This window comes from Aythya fuligula, chromosome 2, assembly GCF_009819795.1.
Source record: "Aythya fuligula isolate bAytFul2 chromosome 2, bAytFul2.pri, whole genome shotgun sequence".
Classification (NCBI taxonomy): Eukaryota; Metazoa; Chordata; class Aves; order Anseriformes; family Anatidae; genus Aythya; species Aythya fuligula.
The window spans coordinates 126,725,009-126,739,039 of record NC_045560.1 but is presented as its reverse complement, the minus strand read 5'-3'; the positions used below and the strand labels follow the sequence as shown (position 1 = coordinate 126,739,039).

The 14,031-nt window shown below is 45.4% G+C and overlaps 1 protein-coding gene across 1 annotated transcript in view; it reads left to right on the top strand.

Annotated features, from left to right (window-relative positions):
• Positions 1 to 4,560: 4,560 nt before the first annotated feature.
• STAU2 (staufen double-stranded RNA binding protein 2) overlaps positions 4,561 to 14,031 on the top strand; it is a 166,688-nt gene continuing 157,217 nt past the window's right edge. The window contains exon 1 of the mRNA XM_032182097.1: positions 4,561 to 4,654. The gene's annotated coding sequence lies outside the window, so the exon portion shown is untranslated. The remainder of the gene's footprint in view (positions 4,655 to 14,031) is intronic.

Genomic DNA, 14,031 nt, shown 5'->3' with positions numbered 1-14,031 from the left:
ATTACAGGGAAATACAATTCTACCTGCACAGCAATCAGAATTTGGGTCATTGGGCCAACAAATGAAGAACTGATTTTCATACTTTGATGTCACGTTGCAAAATCAGCAAATCAGTTTGGTTGGATTCACCTTGTTGGTGTGTTTTAGAGTAATGATGTTTGCTAGAGGAGATAAGGACCTTGTGCTTGCCCAGCATACTGAGCACTAGTGTTAATTTGAAGTCACAGAAAAAGCTGAATATATGCTGACAAACACAAGTTCACTTCATTTTGATTTTCGAAGTGATTACGTGATTCATCTACTTTAGTAGGGAACTTGCATTTTAGATGTGAATCATGAAAGAGTATGTGAGTTGTTAAAATTTGGTGCTCACAAATCTTTACTGGAGTATAGAGAATAAATGGTTTCTGTTAGCTGAGAAAGCTCTGTATAATATTTACTTGTAAATTTTATAGTTGTATCTTGCTTTGTTCATGTCTCTCATTTTGTGTACTACAGAAGATGTTAAATGGTTTTAGTCACTTATAACATACATTGTCCTCCAACTTTCATAGTGGTCTGCTCTCATAGTCCTGCACCTGTATCTGGCTAGAACAAGAGTTTGATTAGATTTAGGTTTGTTAATAATCCTGGGTTTTAATCAAATAGAATCCAAAACACTTGACTTTTGCTGTGCTAAGAAGTTTTACTTATTGTGGGAAAAAAAAAGTAATTAAAAATTCAAGTGGCCCATTCTTCTAAGATATTAAGAGTTTTTAATTCAGATAAATGACTCTGACTAATATAAAGCATCAACATCCCATTGGTATATTATGAGCACTCTGTATTAGCTTAATTACTATCTTAACTTCAATATAAAAATATAATCTAAGCTCATTAATACACATTTTAAAAGTAGAATTAAAAGAACTTTTTATCAAACCCTGGAACAGGTGGCCAGGAGGAGTTGTGTAAATTCTCCATCCTTGGACATTTTCAGAAGTAAACTGGATGAGGCCCTGAGCTAAACCTGCTAAATTCAAAGTCAAATCCAGCTTTAAAGCCATCTGTACTTTGAGGGGGTAAGGAGGTTGTAGGGCGGGTGACATCCAGAGGTCCCCTCCAACCAGTTTTACTGTTTTTTATATATGGATTGAAAGCAGGCTCCTGCTTCTGTGGCTCTGTCAAATTCCTCCTTGTTGACTACATCACTGTAAGTAAGAGTGGGCTTTCCTGAGTGCACCAGGGTTATATTGAGGGGTAGAAATTTGTTTCTTGATGACTTAAAGAAAACCCACAGTAATAATAATATCAGTAAAAAAAAATTATTTTGCAAGTCAGTTTGAAAGTGCCAATTTGTTCTTTCTGAATCTGAGCTTAGAAGTAACAAGGCCAGCTGTCCTCAAATACCCTTTGCTCATATTTACAGACCAAACAGAACATGTTTATACCCTTTCCCCCAGTTAGGCATTTGTGCAGGCATTTATAGGTGTTAGGTTTTCTTTTTTTTTTTTTTCTTCCTCTTGTTTTCAAATAGCATACTGAATTAATCACGCCTATTCAGAATTTACCTACTGAAGCTAAAATGTTGCGCAAGTCAGGGCACTCCCATTGTACACAGAGTAGAGCAGATACGTATATACAAACTGCATCTCTTACCTTCAAAAAGTGAGATTATTTTAGCTTCTATTAATCTGTTTGTACTGAAGGTACTGAGTGGAAAGGGAAAAAAAAATCAGAAAGGTATAGTAAATCCAAACTACAACTGGTAATGCAATGTATGTAGTGTTTTGCTGTTTATTAAGTTTCTCTTACGTGATTGGAACTTTATGTATATGAACAACTATCATGGGATCTCAGAGATGATAAAATACGTAATCCTTTACTTTATACCTGGAAAAAAATAGATCCAGAACTCATCTGTGTATATAAAAAAATATAAAAATATGGTACGTTTATGGATAAAATGTTCTTTTTTGTCTTGTTTTCTTTCAGTTATATACCATTTGTGGCACAGAATGTATATTAAGATATGAGATGCATGAGTTCATAAGTATTTCAAGATGTATTTTTAAACTAAGCTATTACCTGTTTAGTAATATTATAAAAGCATTGAACATTGAAATAATAGCACAGACTGGAGATTTTAGAGGCTTGTTGCAACTGTATCTATCGATTGCAGGAAGTTCAAAAACCTTCCCTTGTAATCTGATGCTGACATTCACTGAATGCATTTTTATGCTGGGTACACTAAGTACATGCTATAATATAGGGTTCCTCAAGTTACTAACAGTAACTAGAAAGAAAAAGTTGCCATAAATTAAAACAAAAAATGCTTATAGATTGTCATGATTAATCTTCTAAATGAGCTTGTGCAAAAACTTTTGTAGCAGCCTTATGAAAAGTATTTGCATTATTGCTCATTAGTACATTATACGAGAAGAATACGTAAGAAATTGTATCATGTTGTGTATTTCTGAGCTCAGTTCTTAAATGAAATAAGGGGTAAGGAATCTAAGAAAACTAAACAATGAAGGAATAAGCAGGGAAGGATGACAAGCTACCCCAGCAGAAAAAAGGGTATGTATAAAACTGTTGTAGCAAATGCTGTGTTCCCAAAGTGTATTTAAAGAAGTTATGTCATGGCAGCGTTCTGTTAGTGTGAATAAAACCTTGCTGTCACCTAGTTACTCACAACACAGTCCTGTCACTAAGTGTCAGTATGTGTATTTGGTGTATAAATTATTGTCTGTAATACACAAACTTATACAAAGCACATCTGGGGGATGTGCCATTCAGATGCGATTATACCGTAAGTGCTTGGGAAGCCGGTCAGGCTACATCTTGTTCCTTCTTTTGCTCCCAGCTGTCATACCAGTCCACTGCTTGGTTTCAAGTTGGGGTTTTAAAAAATTCACATGGAATAACATAAACAGGCACTGAAGGAAATGTGAACTTTGGATTCATTCTGATCCTCAGTATGTTAGTTTGTAAATTAGTTTTGATGCATCTCATGTTCTAACTCTGAAAGCTATCATTAAAATACAGTTGCGTAGTAAAAAGATAGTAATTTCACGAAAAAATGCTACTACTTTTAAACATAGCAAGTTTAGTTACTGCAGCCTTGCTAATCAGCTAAATTAATTGCTCCAATTTCTAATGTTTCTAGCTAGCTTTGGCAGGGGTTTAAAAGTGTTTAGTTTGTCTTACTGGATAAAAAAGTACTTGAGCCAATCAAGAAAGCAGATTTTTACACCCCAAATTGTATATTTGTTGATTAACTCAGAATTCTTCCCCTTTTCATGAAAAATAAACCAAAAACTTGAGTTTTTCATTCTTTATCGTGGTAAAGATGGTCATAGGAGTGTTGTTGGTTGGAAGCAGAACCAGAGCCATGGCTTCGTCTAGCCTAGCTGTGGCAACTTTGCAGGGTTTGGAAACCTTTTAGGTTGCACATCCCACCTGGGGCCAAGGCTTCGTGTGGTGCAGCACCAGCTTCCACCTCCGCACCTCACGGCCTCGGGTTGTGGCCTCCCACCACAGAGTAGTGGGGCAAGGCCCAGCAGGCTCAGCAGCTGCCCTCCTCTCTCCGCCACGTCTCCTGCTGGATCTGCCACAACCAAACTGTTGACACAAGTCGCGTTTATGACTTTCTGCTTTCCTCTCCCAACCTGTGCCTCTGAGGGGAGAGGAGTCCTGTTTGAAACCAACGTGGTGTTAACAGCACAGGCAAAGGGAGAGGAGTAAAACGAATTAAAAAGTAAAAAAAAAAAAAAAAAAAAAAAAAAGGGTCTCTCTGTTGTGTTGTGTTTGCTCACCTCTCCCTGCATCGCTGCATTTCATTTCCCGTGCATTGAGGGTGGCTGTGGTGCTCTTCAGGGCTCCAGCGAGCCCGCAGCAGCTGCTCCTGGTGCAGACGCCACCTTCCACCCAGCAGCCGGTAGGGGTCAGGTCCCTGCAAAGAGAAAACGGGAGGAAAAAAAAAAAAAACAAAAACAAAAAACAGGTAAAACCTTGCGAGGCCGTTTCCAAAAAATGGAATAAAAACCTCGCGGCTCGTCTTGTGGCACACGAGCGAGGCTAAGGCGGCTGCTGCCAGCCGTGTGGTAAAACCCGGTGCTTTCCAGGGACTCCCTCCACGTATTGCCAAGTTTAAAGACCGGGAATGGGAACGGGGCCGGCGCTGCCCTGCCCGGGCCGCTCCTCTCAGCCTCGCCCCGCAACCGGGGCGGGGGGGGTGAGGGGGGCTCGGGGCCGGCCCCGCGGTGCCCGGGGTGGGCCGCGGGGGGCTGCGGAGCCCCGGAGCCCCGCTGCCGGCCGCCGCTAGAGGCGCTGCCGCCGCCGCTGCGGGCCGGGGAAGGGAGGCGGACGGGGCCATTCGCGGCGCCGGAGCAGGGGGGGAGCGGGGCCGGGGCGGCGGCGCGGGGAGCCCGCGGGGGCGGGGGGCGAGGAGGCGGCGGGAGGGGGGCGGCGGCGGCCGGGGGTGGGGGGGTGGAGGGAAGGAGGAGGAGGAGGGGGAGGAAGAGGAGGAGGAAGAGGAGGAGGAGGAGGAGGAGGGGTGTCGTTGGGGGGGGCGGAGTGGTTGGGGCCGGCGGCGGCCGCCGCGGCGGCGGGGTCAGTTCTCTTTAGTGTTTGCCGATGTTGGAGGCGTCCCCGAGGCGTCCCCGGGAAGCAGGTAACCGGGCACGGGGCCGGACCCAGCCCCGGCAGCACCGCCCGGGGTGCGGGGGGGGGGGCGCGGGACGGGGGAGCCGGGACCCGGCCGGAGGGGAGGGAGGGGAGGAAGGGAAGGAAGGGGAGGGGGCTGCTGCAGCCATGATGGCCGGGGCCCCGTCCCGCTCCTCTTCCTCCTCCTCTTCCTCCTTCTCCTCCTCCTCGCTCCCCCGGTGCGGGGGCTCCGAGGCCGGGAAGGCGCCGCTGCGCCACGGCGGGGATGGAGGAGGAGGGGGGCGGCGGCGGAGGACGAGGAGGAGGAGGAGGCACCAACTCCGCCATCCGCCCCACGGCCCTCGCCGCCGCCGCCCCTGGGGGGCTGGGGGCTCGCAGGTGGGAGCCCCAACGCTGGGGACCCCGCGGGAGCCCCCGCCGGGCCGCCGCCGCTGCGCCGAGGCCGGGCGGTGGGGCTGGGCTGGGCTGGGCTGGGCTGGGCTCGGCCCGGCGGGGGCTGCGTTTGGCCGCCGGGCCTGCCCGAGAGCCGGCTGCGAGCTGCCTCGGCCGCCCGGGGATCCCCCCGGTGTGAAGGGCACGGAGCCCTGCACGGAGCCCAGCCCGGCCCGGCCCGGCCGCCGCCTCGCCCCGTTCCCCTGCCTCTGCCCCCCCATCTGCGCTCCGGACCCGGTCCCAAACTTGTTGGGCAGCGGGACCCGCGGCGCCGCGCTCCCAAAATGGATGGCAGCGCGGAGCGGCGGCGGCACCGGCTGCCCCGGCGGCCCCAGGCTCGGGGCTGCGGGGCCGGGGAGCCCCGCGGCTGTCAGGCAGGCCGAGGCCGGGCAGGCGGTGCCGGCCGTGCTGCCATCGAGGTCTCCGGGTGGAAAAAGTTGGTGCTGCCAGCAGCCGGGCCTGGACGCGGCGGCCGTGCCCTCCTGGGGCACGAATCCCACAGCCCTCGTGCTCAGGGCCCTCGAAGTCCTCAGTGCTCAAGCAGCAGCTCCCCAGCAGTGCATCCACCCGCTGCCGGCTCGCAGGATGCCAAGCATCTTGGGCCGCATGCGGGGCGTCCCCCATGCAACTATTTCGGTACTAATAAAGTTTCTTAGACAGAATAACGGATGGGGTATCGCTGCTGTGGCTCCTCTCTTTGCCCCGCTCACGGTGTTGAGCAGTACTGCCTGAATTGCCCCAACGTAAGGCACAAGCAGGGCTATTGCTCTGGTGTAACTAGGTGGAGTTGCACCGCACACGTTGCTCTATCTCACTGACATTATTACTGCTGGCGTCAAGATGTGCAGGCACGAAGCCTCCCCGAGCTGTGTAGTAACTCCGGGTTAGGGATCGACACCCATGTAATAATATTAATGTATTGAAGCCGTTTTCTAAATATAGGGAGGTTCTGCACAGGTTTTGTTGTGACATCGCTGCCTATAAACAGTGCCAGGTCTGACAGCTCTCTGAATGAAATCTCTTTGCTGAAAAGCCAGCAGCAGCACGAGATTTCCAGTACTGACTTCCAATCGCTCAACCTTAGCTTTGCCCTAGAAAAGCTCCCGGAGAGGAAGATTTCTGTTTCTGCCTGTGTTTGCTGAGATTCCTGTTGCTGGCAACTAGAAGCTGGACTACGACCGGCTGCTTGGTCATAGTTTTTGAGGGGAAGGTGCAATTCAGGTTTTCTTTGCTTGAAAGAGAACTTTTCAGTGATGTTGTTCAGCTTTGGCAGAAGTCATCCGGTTTGGGTTCAGCTCAGACTGCAGCTCGGAGGCCAAAGTCTTCAAATACCTCGTTGCCAGCTCAAGCTACCTCATTCCCCAAGAACAACATCGAAGTAATAATGAATTTGAATAATCTTTCATCCTGAGTTGTGAAAGTAGTTTGCAAAAGAGCTTCCTAATTTTACTTGCAGGAAAACTTTGTCAGAGGTGTTTTAATGACCTGACCAAGCTTAAATAAGCAATTAACTCAATCAGCCCCTTCCTTGGAGGCAAATACCGGGGTTGAGAGTCTGCTGCAGAGGGTTATGAGCATGACTCCACAGACATCCCGGCTGATGTAGGTGTACATGTGGGAAGCGAATCGGATGCTGTGCGTTCCAATTGCCAAGTGGCACGAGGAGTGACCTTGGGAAGGTTAGACAACCGGCCGAGTAAGAGCAGGTCCTCCGATTCCAAGGCTGCTTCCCCAGGCACTAGGAAGGCTGCACCTGTCGTGCTCTGTCTAGATAGTTTGCTTTGACCTGCCTGAAGTACGTGGCTATTGATCTGTCCGTCTTTGAAAAGGAGAGAAACGCTCAGGTCAGTTACGTCTGAGCCTGCAGCCCCGAATGCATCCTATTACAACATCATGTAACAGGGGAGCAGGCCTTACAAGGTGGGCAGGTTTTTAGTGCTAAGTTGCGTATACTTCATACATACACGTAGCCATCTGCACAGATCTTGTCCCATCAGAGAGTCAAATATCTGCTTCTTCACGTGGGCCACACAGATGTGGTGGGGGAGGACTCAAACCTGCAACTTTCTAGGATAACTCTCAGAACACGACTTCAGTTAATATGCTACCAAGGCCTCGCTTTTCCTTCCTTGGTTATATTGATTTCCTCTCATCAGCAGCGAGATCTGTCAGATAAGTTAGCCCTGCCTTCTACCAGCACCAATTGCGTTGCGTTTCTGATTTTTGGATCACTTTACAGCCTCTTGTTTCTCACAGCAGTTCCTGATTTCTCTCTTTCTTCCTGAAAGAGGAAGAGAAACAAAGAAAGATGTTGCTTTCTTAAAACTGCTCTGGGTACTGTTACTGGAATCCATGCAGGAAGGAGACCCTTTCAAGTGCTCACGCCTCTCAGCCATCCCTTCTGCTGCTTTGACTGTGTTAGGCTTGCGAATACATCCCTGTAAGCACTGGGGCTGTTGGAGCTCTGATGAGGGGGTCCTGACCCGGCCACCCCTCTTTCACCCACTTGCTGTTCATTAACTGCTGCTGTGTCCCTCGGATCTACAAGCAGCAGTTCAGAAGGATAAGGCTGGGGGGTTGGTTTGGTTGAGGGGAGTATAAAGCACAAGATCAGGGTGCAGTGAAACAGGTAGGGTGGAGAACGGGGTGGACAACTTTGCCCAGGGGAGTGAAGAGGATACATGGTGTAAATCTGGGAGTTAGAGCTGGTGGGAGTCTGCGGCAGACCCTGGGAAGAGAAGAAACGGAACCTGCTTGTAGCATTTAGTGTATAATGTGAGCCAAGGGCTCTGCTCTCAGAGATCGCTCGGGTCTGCTCATTGTCAGGGAGCAGTCACGATCAGCATTATCCAAAGTGTGTTTGTGTTAAAAGATCAAGAGTTCAGGAAAAATCTGAGAGGTGGCTTGTCATGCGTTGTTCTGGAAGCTATTGAGAAGAGAAAAATTGCTTGTCACAACTTCTAAAAATGAACTTTGAAAAACCATCTGTAGTAGTGTAACACTGAAGTCGCATGTATGCCTGTAGCTGTTAAATGTTGGTTCGTTCTTCACCTCAGCAGCACCTTTTTGTTTGTTTTTAAGCTGGCAGCATTTGGAATGTTTCCCAGCAGTGAGATCTGCGCTCCAGGGTTATAGGGTGCTCACCTGTGTCACGCTGCATCTTTTATTTTGGTGTAATCGAGTACGCTCCCATATAGTATGTGACTGGTCTGTAACAAATTTATTGATGCTTAAATAAAATCAGAAATTTATTTTTCCTGGTAAATATTTTTTTGCATACAAAATGTTTAATTTTGTGACTCCTGTATGTTTATGTATCCCCATGTTCTTCTAATTTAGTCACCATTGAAATGACGAAGGGGATTCTTGTTAGACTAATTGGAAGTCAGCATTTGGGCACAGATTTCAGGTGGTGTTCAGGGAAGGCCCTGCTAATAGCTGGTGGCTAAGTATTACAGTGTGTGTGGGTTAACCTGCTATCCTTAGTTTCTGGAAAAAGGCAGCTTACAAAGATGTTTACAATAATACCTCACACTCAAAGGATATGTTTACAGTCTCATCTTCTCTTGAATAGCTCCAAAGGATCATGCTAACATTGGTCATGCTTCCAATTTCTCTGCTTGCCAGCTTTGAGGAACAGGGAATTAGTGCTGTGTGCCTCCTGGCTGGAGGAAATGTTTTTGAGGGTAGGAGACTGGATTTTCAAGGGAATCTCCTTGCAGTGAAAATGGGCACCTGTGGGAACAAGAAGAGCTCTTCAGAAGATGAGGAATCTAATCGTTACTATTATTGCTATTCCTAATTTCTTTTTTTTTTTGAAGCTGTCATCCGTTTATGGTTTCCAGTTTCTTGTACAATAAACTCAGTTAAGAAAAGTGGCGTTAGACAATGTAAGGAAATTCCAGTACAGTAAACATGTGGCTTGTTGTCAGTAACTAAAGTTGATCAGATAAGCAGCTGGCTTATCTGACTTTTTGGAAAAGAGAACTCTTCCTGTGTCATCCAGACGACGCATCCATACAGCTGATAAGTTTTGAAGTGAAGAAACTGAGACACGCTATTCCCAAGGTGAAATAGCAGAGTTGATACAGGGCAACGTTGGGTCAGTTTCTAGCATATCCAGTTGTACTGAGACAAATAATGAACTGAAGTAACAGTCTATAGGAACTCCGGCTATGTTAGACAAGATAAAAACATGAAGTAATCTAAAAGGTCTTGTGAAAAAATCACCTATTTTTGTTTGTTCTATTTTTTTCGCTTCTGATCATCCTTCAGTCCTGGATACTAGCTTGCAGGGTTTTTTCCTTTCTCCAATGTGGTAAATGTTTCCTCTGCTTTTGGTTTCAGTCTTGTGTATCTGATAGTACTTAAACTGCCCTGCTTTGAACCATCTTCCATCTGTGGTGGCAATGTTCCTCAAAAAGACATTGCCAATGAGTAATTTTCCTCAAGAGTATACACCCAAGAGACGTCTCTTTTTGTAACTGTTGTGAAAGGCTGGAAATCTTGATGAATACCAAAAATACTCCAGAGAGGTTTTCATGAAAACCCTTTTTGTCTGTAACTCGGTCCAGCATGCTTACTGGTCTTGCATGAAATAGGGGGTTTCTCAGCTTCTGTGCGGGAATTGAGACCGTCTGTCCTTCATGAAGGGGGATGAGAAGCTTGTCCTAGATCAGGAGGCAGGTAAAGCCCACCCTGGTTCCTCAGGGACTTCTCTAAACTCTCTCTTAGGTGAATCCATAAGGTTATATATGGGATTGGACCTCTGTGAAAGGGAGGATGGCCCACCCTGTCTTCTCTCACCCTTCTTCAGCTGGACAGCCTTCATCACTAAGGCAAAGCATTACACAAGTGAAAAGTCATTGAAGATACCAGGAGAGGATCCCATTTCCATGGTCTGATGGAGTTGTCATTCATGAGGACACTGTGAATGTGGACTTGAAGGCAACCGTAGGTATTTGCCAGGTTCCTGGAGAAGAACTAATCCAACAGTTTTCTCCAGCTATTGTTTGTAATACCGGGCTCTTCTGAAACTGGCTGCTCTAGGAATTACTGTGAATGGGAACTCACCAGAGCAGGTGCTTTTGAGGCACATTTTGGAGTCACCTCTTTTATGTGACCATTAAATTAAGCAATAGCTTTCTTTGCTATCATTGCAAATACTGCCTTGTGCAGTTTACCTTTGCTCAGACACCTCATAGTCTTGAGGAGCAAGGGAAACACAGCTGGTATCAATCTAATATACCTAATGGCCCGGGTCTTTATCAGCTTCCTCGCATTTTCAGTTCCGGCAGCCAAATATTTTAGTACGGTTTGTGCATTTTTTTTCTTCATTTCACTATCACAAAAGGTCCTCAGAAAGACAGTGCAGGGCAGAACTCTGCAGCTGAACTTGTTCAGCCAAGGCAGTTCTAGTTCCAGGGCCCGTTCTGCTTTTCAGATTTGTGTGTTTCTGCCATTGCATTGGATTGCAGACCTCTGCTCCACTGCTCAGGGTGTGCACATCTCCCCTAACTTCTGCTTCTGACACATCACAGCCTAGATGCTGGATGGCTTTTGGGCTAGGAACACTCCTTCCCTTTGCTAATGAGGAGCATTTGTCTTGGCAGGAGGCAAGACTTCATTAGACACATATATATGTATATATAACCAAAAAGCACGTGTTCTCTTGGAGATCTTAGAAAAGTGGGCCCTTCTTCCCTTTTGAAGTGTTTTTTATGTATTTGATTCTAGTTCTGAAGGTAAGAAACAGGATTCTTAGCTCAGTAATGAACAGGAGCGTTAGCTCCCTGGAAGTTCAAAAGCAAGTTTGTTCTTTCACCCTGATTTAGGGTGATTCCAGATTCACAAAAGCTAACTTCACCCTGCTGGAGTTAATGGCCCAGGAGTCCTGAAAGCATAGTGAGTGGTGAGAAAGACATTCCTTTAAAGTGGAGCTCAAAGCCTGTCCACTCTGTCTCCATGTAGTCAGGGTGCTGTTGCTAGCAGTTCTGGCATTCCTCCTGTATGCAAATTTCTTTTTCTGGTGTCACTCAGCTATAGGTGCTGTTACCTTTTATTGTGAATCTTTTCATGTTACCACTGAATCAGGTTGCACTTTTAGCCAAGGTTGTCCTTTGTTTTATTTCTGTCTCTTTCTGCAAAAGTATTCAATTCCAAATTTTTATTCACTGTTTCAGTTCATGTATTTTTTTTCTGTAATAGTTAAGCTTATAACTCCCTTCAGTCTGGGGAAGCCGAGTTATTCTGAATCAGCAACTACATGGATTGAGATCTCTGCTGTCTTGCTATATATCCTGCTTGGTACTCCTAATCATTAGTACGTAAGTAGTTGGAAGCAAAAGTCTCATGCTTTTGTCATGCTGTTTCTGTGTACTCACACTGTGCTCCATTTCAGCCAGATCTCTTTTTACTGGCCTCTTTTCTGCTGTTTGTTGTTAGTTTAATATCCTCCTCGCTGATTCAACTGTAGAGATTAACCTTTTGCCATCCTGCCAGATGCATGTAGCCTCTGCTGTGCTGGAATGTGTGTGCTCAGTGTTCAGCAAGTTTTTAATGTTTAGCTTCTCAATGATCTTATAGGCAGCAGTTTTTTTCAATGTTTTCTGCCTTTGCTAACTTGCTTCGACTGAAAGGATTTGTAACTGTACCACTAGGATTTTTTCCCCTTCCAGGATTGCCAAAATCTTCCGTAATCTGCACCTTCTTGTGGAGATAAGTAATTTGTTAGAATATGTTTCATCACACCAGTTCCTAATTTCTGTCCAAAGCGTGGTTTTGCCACAAGGAGTCAACAGGCCATTGCAGTACTTGTATACTGTGCTGAGTTGTTGCTGACGACTCTTTGCATTCTCAGGATGCTTGAAGAGCCGGTATTGATAGCTGCCTGTGGTGGGGGCACTCAGCTCTGTTCCCTTTGCCTTTCTCTGCGACTCTTCCAGGTGCATGTCTCTTCCCATCGTGTCTGCTGGAGCCTTGGGTTGGTATCACCAAGTCACTGCTAGCTATAGAAGATTTGTCCACTTCCTTATTTTTTGCACTTTCATTGTTTTCATGGTTTTTGTACCAGGCTTGTGTCACCGGTTTTGCAACAGTTCATGACCTTGCCCCAAAACTTAGCATCTCAGAACCATTAATTTCCTCCAGTTGAAAACTTGCATCTTGTGCTTTTCGTCAGTCAGAGAACGTAGTGCAGTACTCAGTAATTATTTTGCCTTTATTCACCAGCTGATGAGAGCTGCATGCAAAGTAGGAAGATGTCTCTTTCTCTGGATTCACTGCAGAACTGATCTGACAAGATGTGCTACAATTATGAGCAGGGAGCTAGTCTTAGGAGCTGCGCATCCCAAAACATGTAGATGGGACATCTGCGAGAAGGGGGAGCTCCAGGAGTGGTTCATGAACAGGAGATGGCAATTCCATTCAAGCTGTGTCTGGGAGTTGCAACTTTTGGGAAACTGCATGAGACTTAAAGGTGGGAATTCACCATTTTAGCTGTGAAATGCTCTTTTTAGGCATTTCACTACACTCATGGAGAATTTAAAAAAAGTCACATAAATCAGAATTTTGATCTACTTATAACAATGAAGCATCTACTTATAACAATGAAGCATAACATCTGCCACTTTGAAATATCCTTCTCTGAAGGTCCTGGAGCTGTTATAGGGGAGTGATTACATTTTGAGGAGGGCTGGTTGCAATGGCTGTAACTTTTTCTGAAGAAAAAGTCACGTCTCTGCTGCTTCGCCAAGCTATGTTACTTGAAATGATCAGAGTAGTAGCTTGTCACAGGCAGCCAAGGAAAACCTCGATCATTTTCTGAATTCCATTAATAATATGCAATTTGTAGTTAGGGAATGAGCTTTTACTCGAGAAGTAATTTTTGCATGCTTCAGAACAAAATTAGTGTTGTGTCTTTTACTCAGAATAATCTTCAAATAAGAGTATTTTGTAATTCAAAGTCAATCAGAGCTTATTTGAGATGGTAGGAATAAAACTACTAGTTGCTAGTAGAAAGTGAAAAAATATAGCATTTAGAAATAAAAATCAGAGAAATTAAAAGAAGCTAGAAAATTTGAAGGAGTTCAGTTTAGACTCTGATATTACAAATAAGGAACCAGTTACTGCTTTGCGAACAATTCTGTAGTGGCAGCATGTCAAGTCTGAGTCATGTTTTTTTCATTTACTTAATCTCCTTCTGCACTTTTAAGCTGATGATTGATTGTTAAACTAGTGGCTTAGGCTGCCCTTCTTTTCAGCTATTTTCCTTCGTGAGAAAGCTTAGCTACTCCTTTTTGTTTAACCTAAGGCAAATGTGGTTTACCTGCCCATCAACTTCAGTAAGAGATGGTGTGACAACCTCTCTGTACAACCAATAACCATTTCAGTGTACCCTTTTTTTTTGAGTCCCAGTGGAATATATCAGTGATTCACTTGAATGACCTGCCTCAGAAAGTAAAAAAATGAACAAACAGAAACTTATAATTCTTTCCATGGAACTCAGCTTCTGTGTTTACAATTTCTAGACTAACTAAACTAATTTATCATATCCTTGAGGCTTTCTGCTGTGTTTTGTATGGATAAATTTTGAGGTAGCCCTGGAAATCCAGCTTAGTTTACGTAGTCTCTCATGATGACGGTACTACTCTCCCTTCCTTTTCCAAGGGCTGTGGAACCAAGTGAGGTTGTATTTTGAAAAACTATCACAGATTGTCTAGGGAGATTCACATTTTCAGTTTTCAAAGAAGTCCTAGGTAGTTTAAGTCACTTCTGTACCATGATTGTTATGAGTTACGATGGTTCTGCTTTTGTCTTTTGGATTAGTGGTTGCTCCTAGCTACGTTAGACATACTCGGAAGGATATGACCCTCTAGTGCTGTGGAGTACTTGTGATGTTCTGCCTCTGATCTGCAAAGCATCTATGAGCTATTTTTTTGGATATACCTCAAA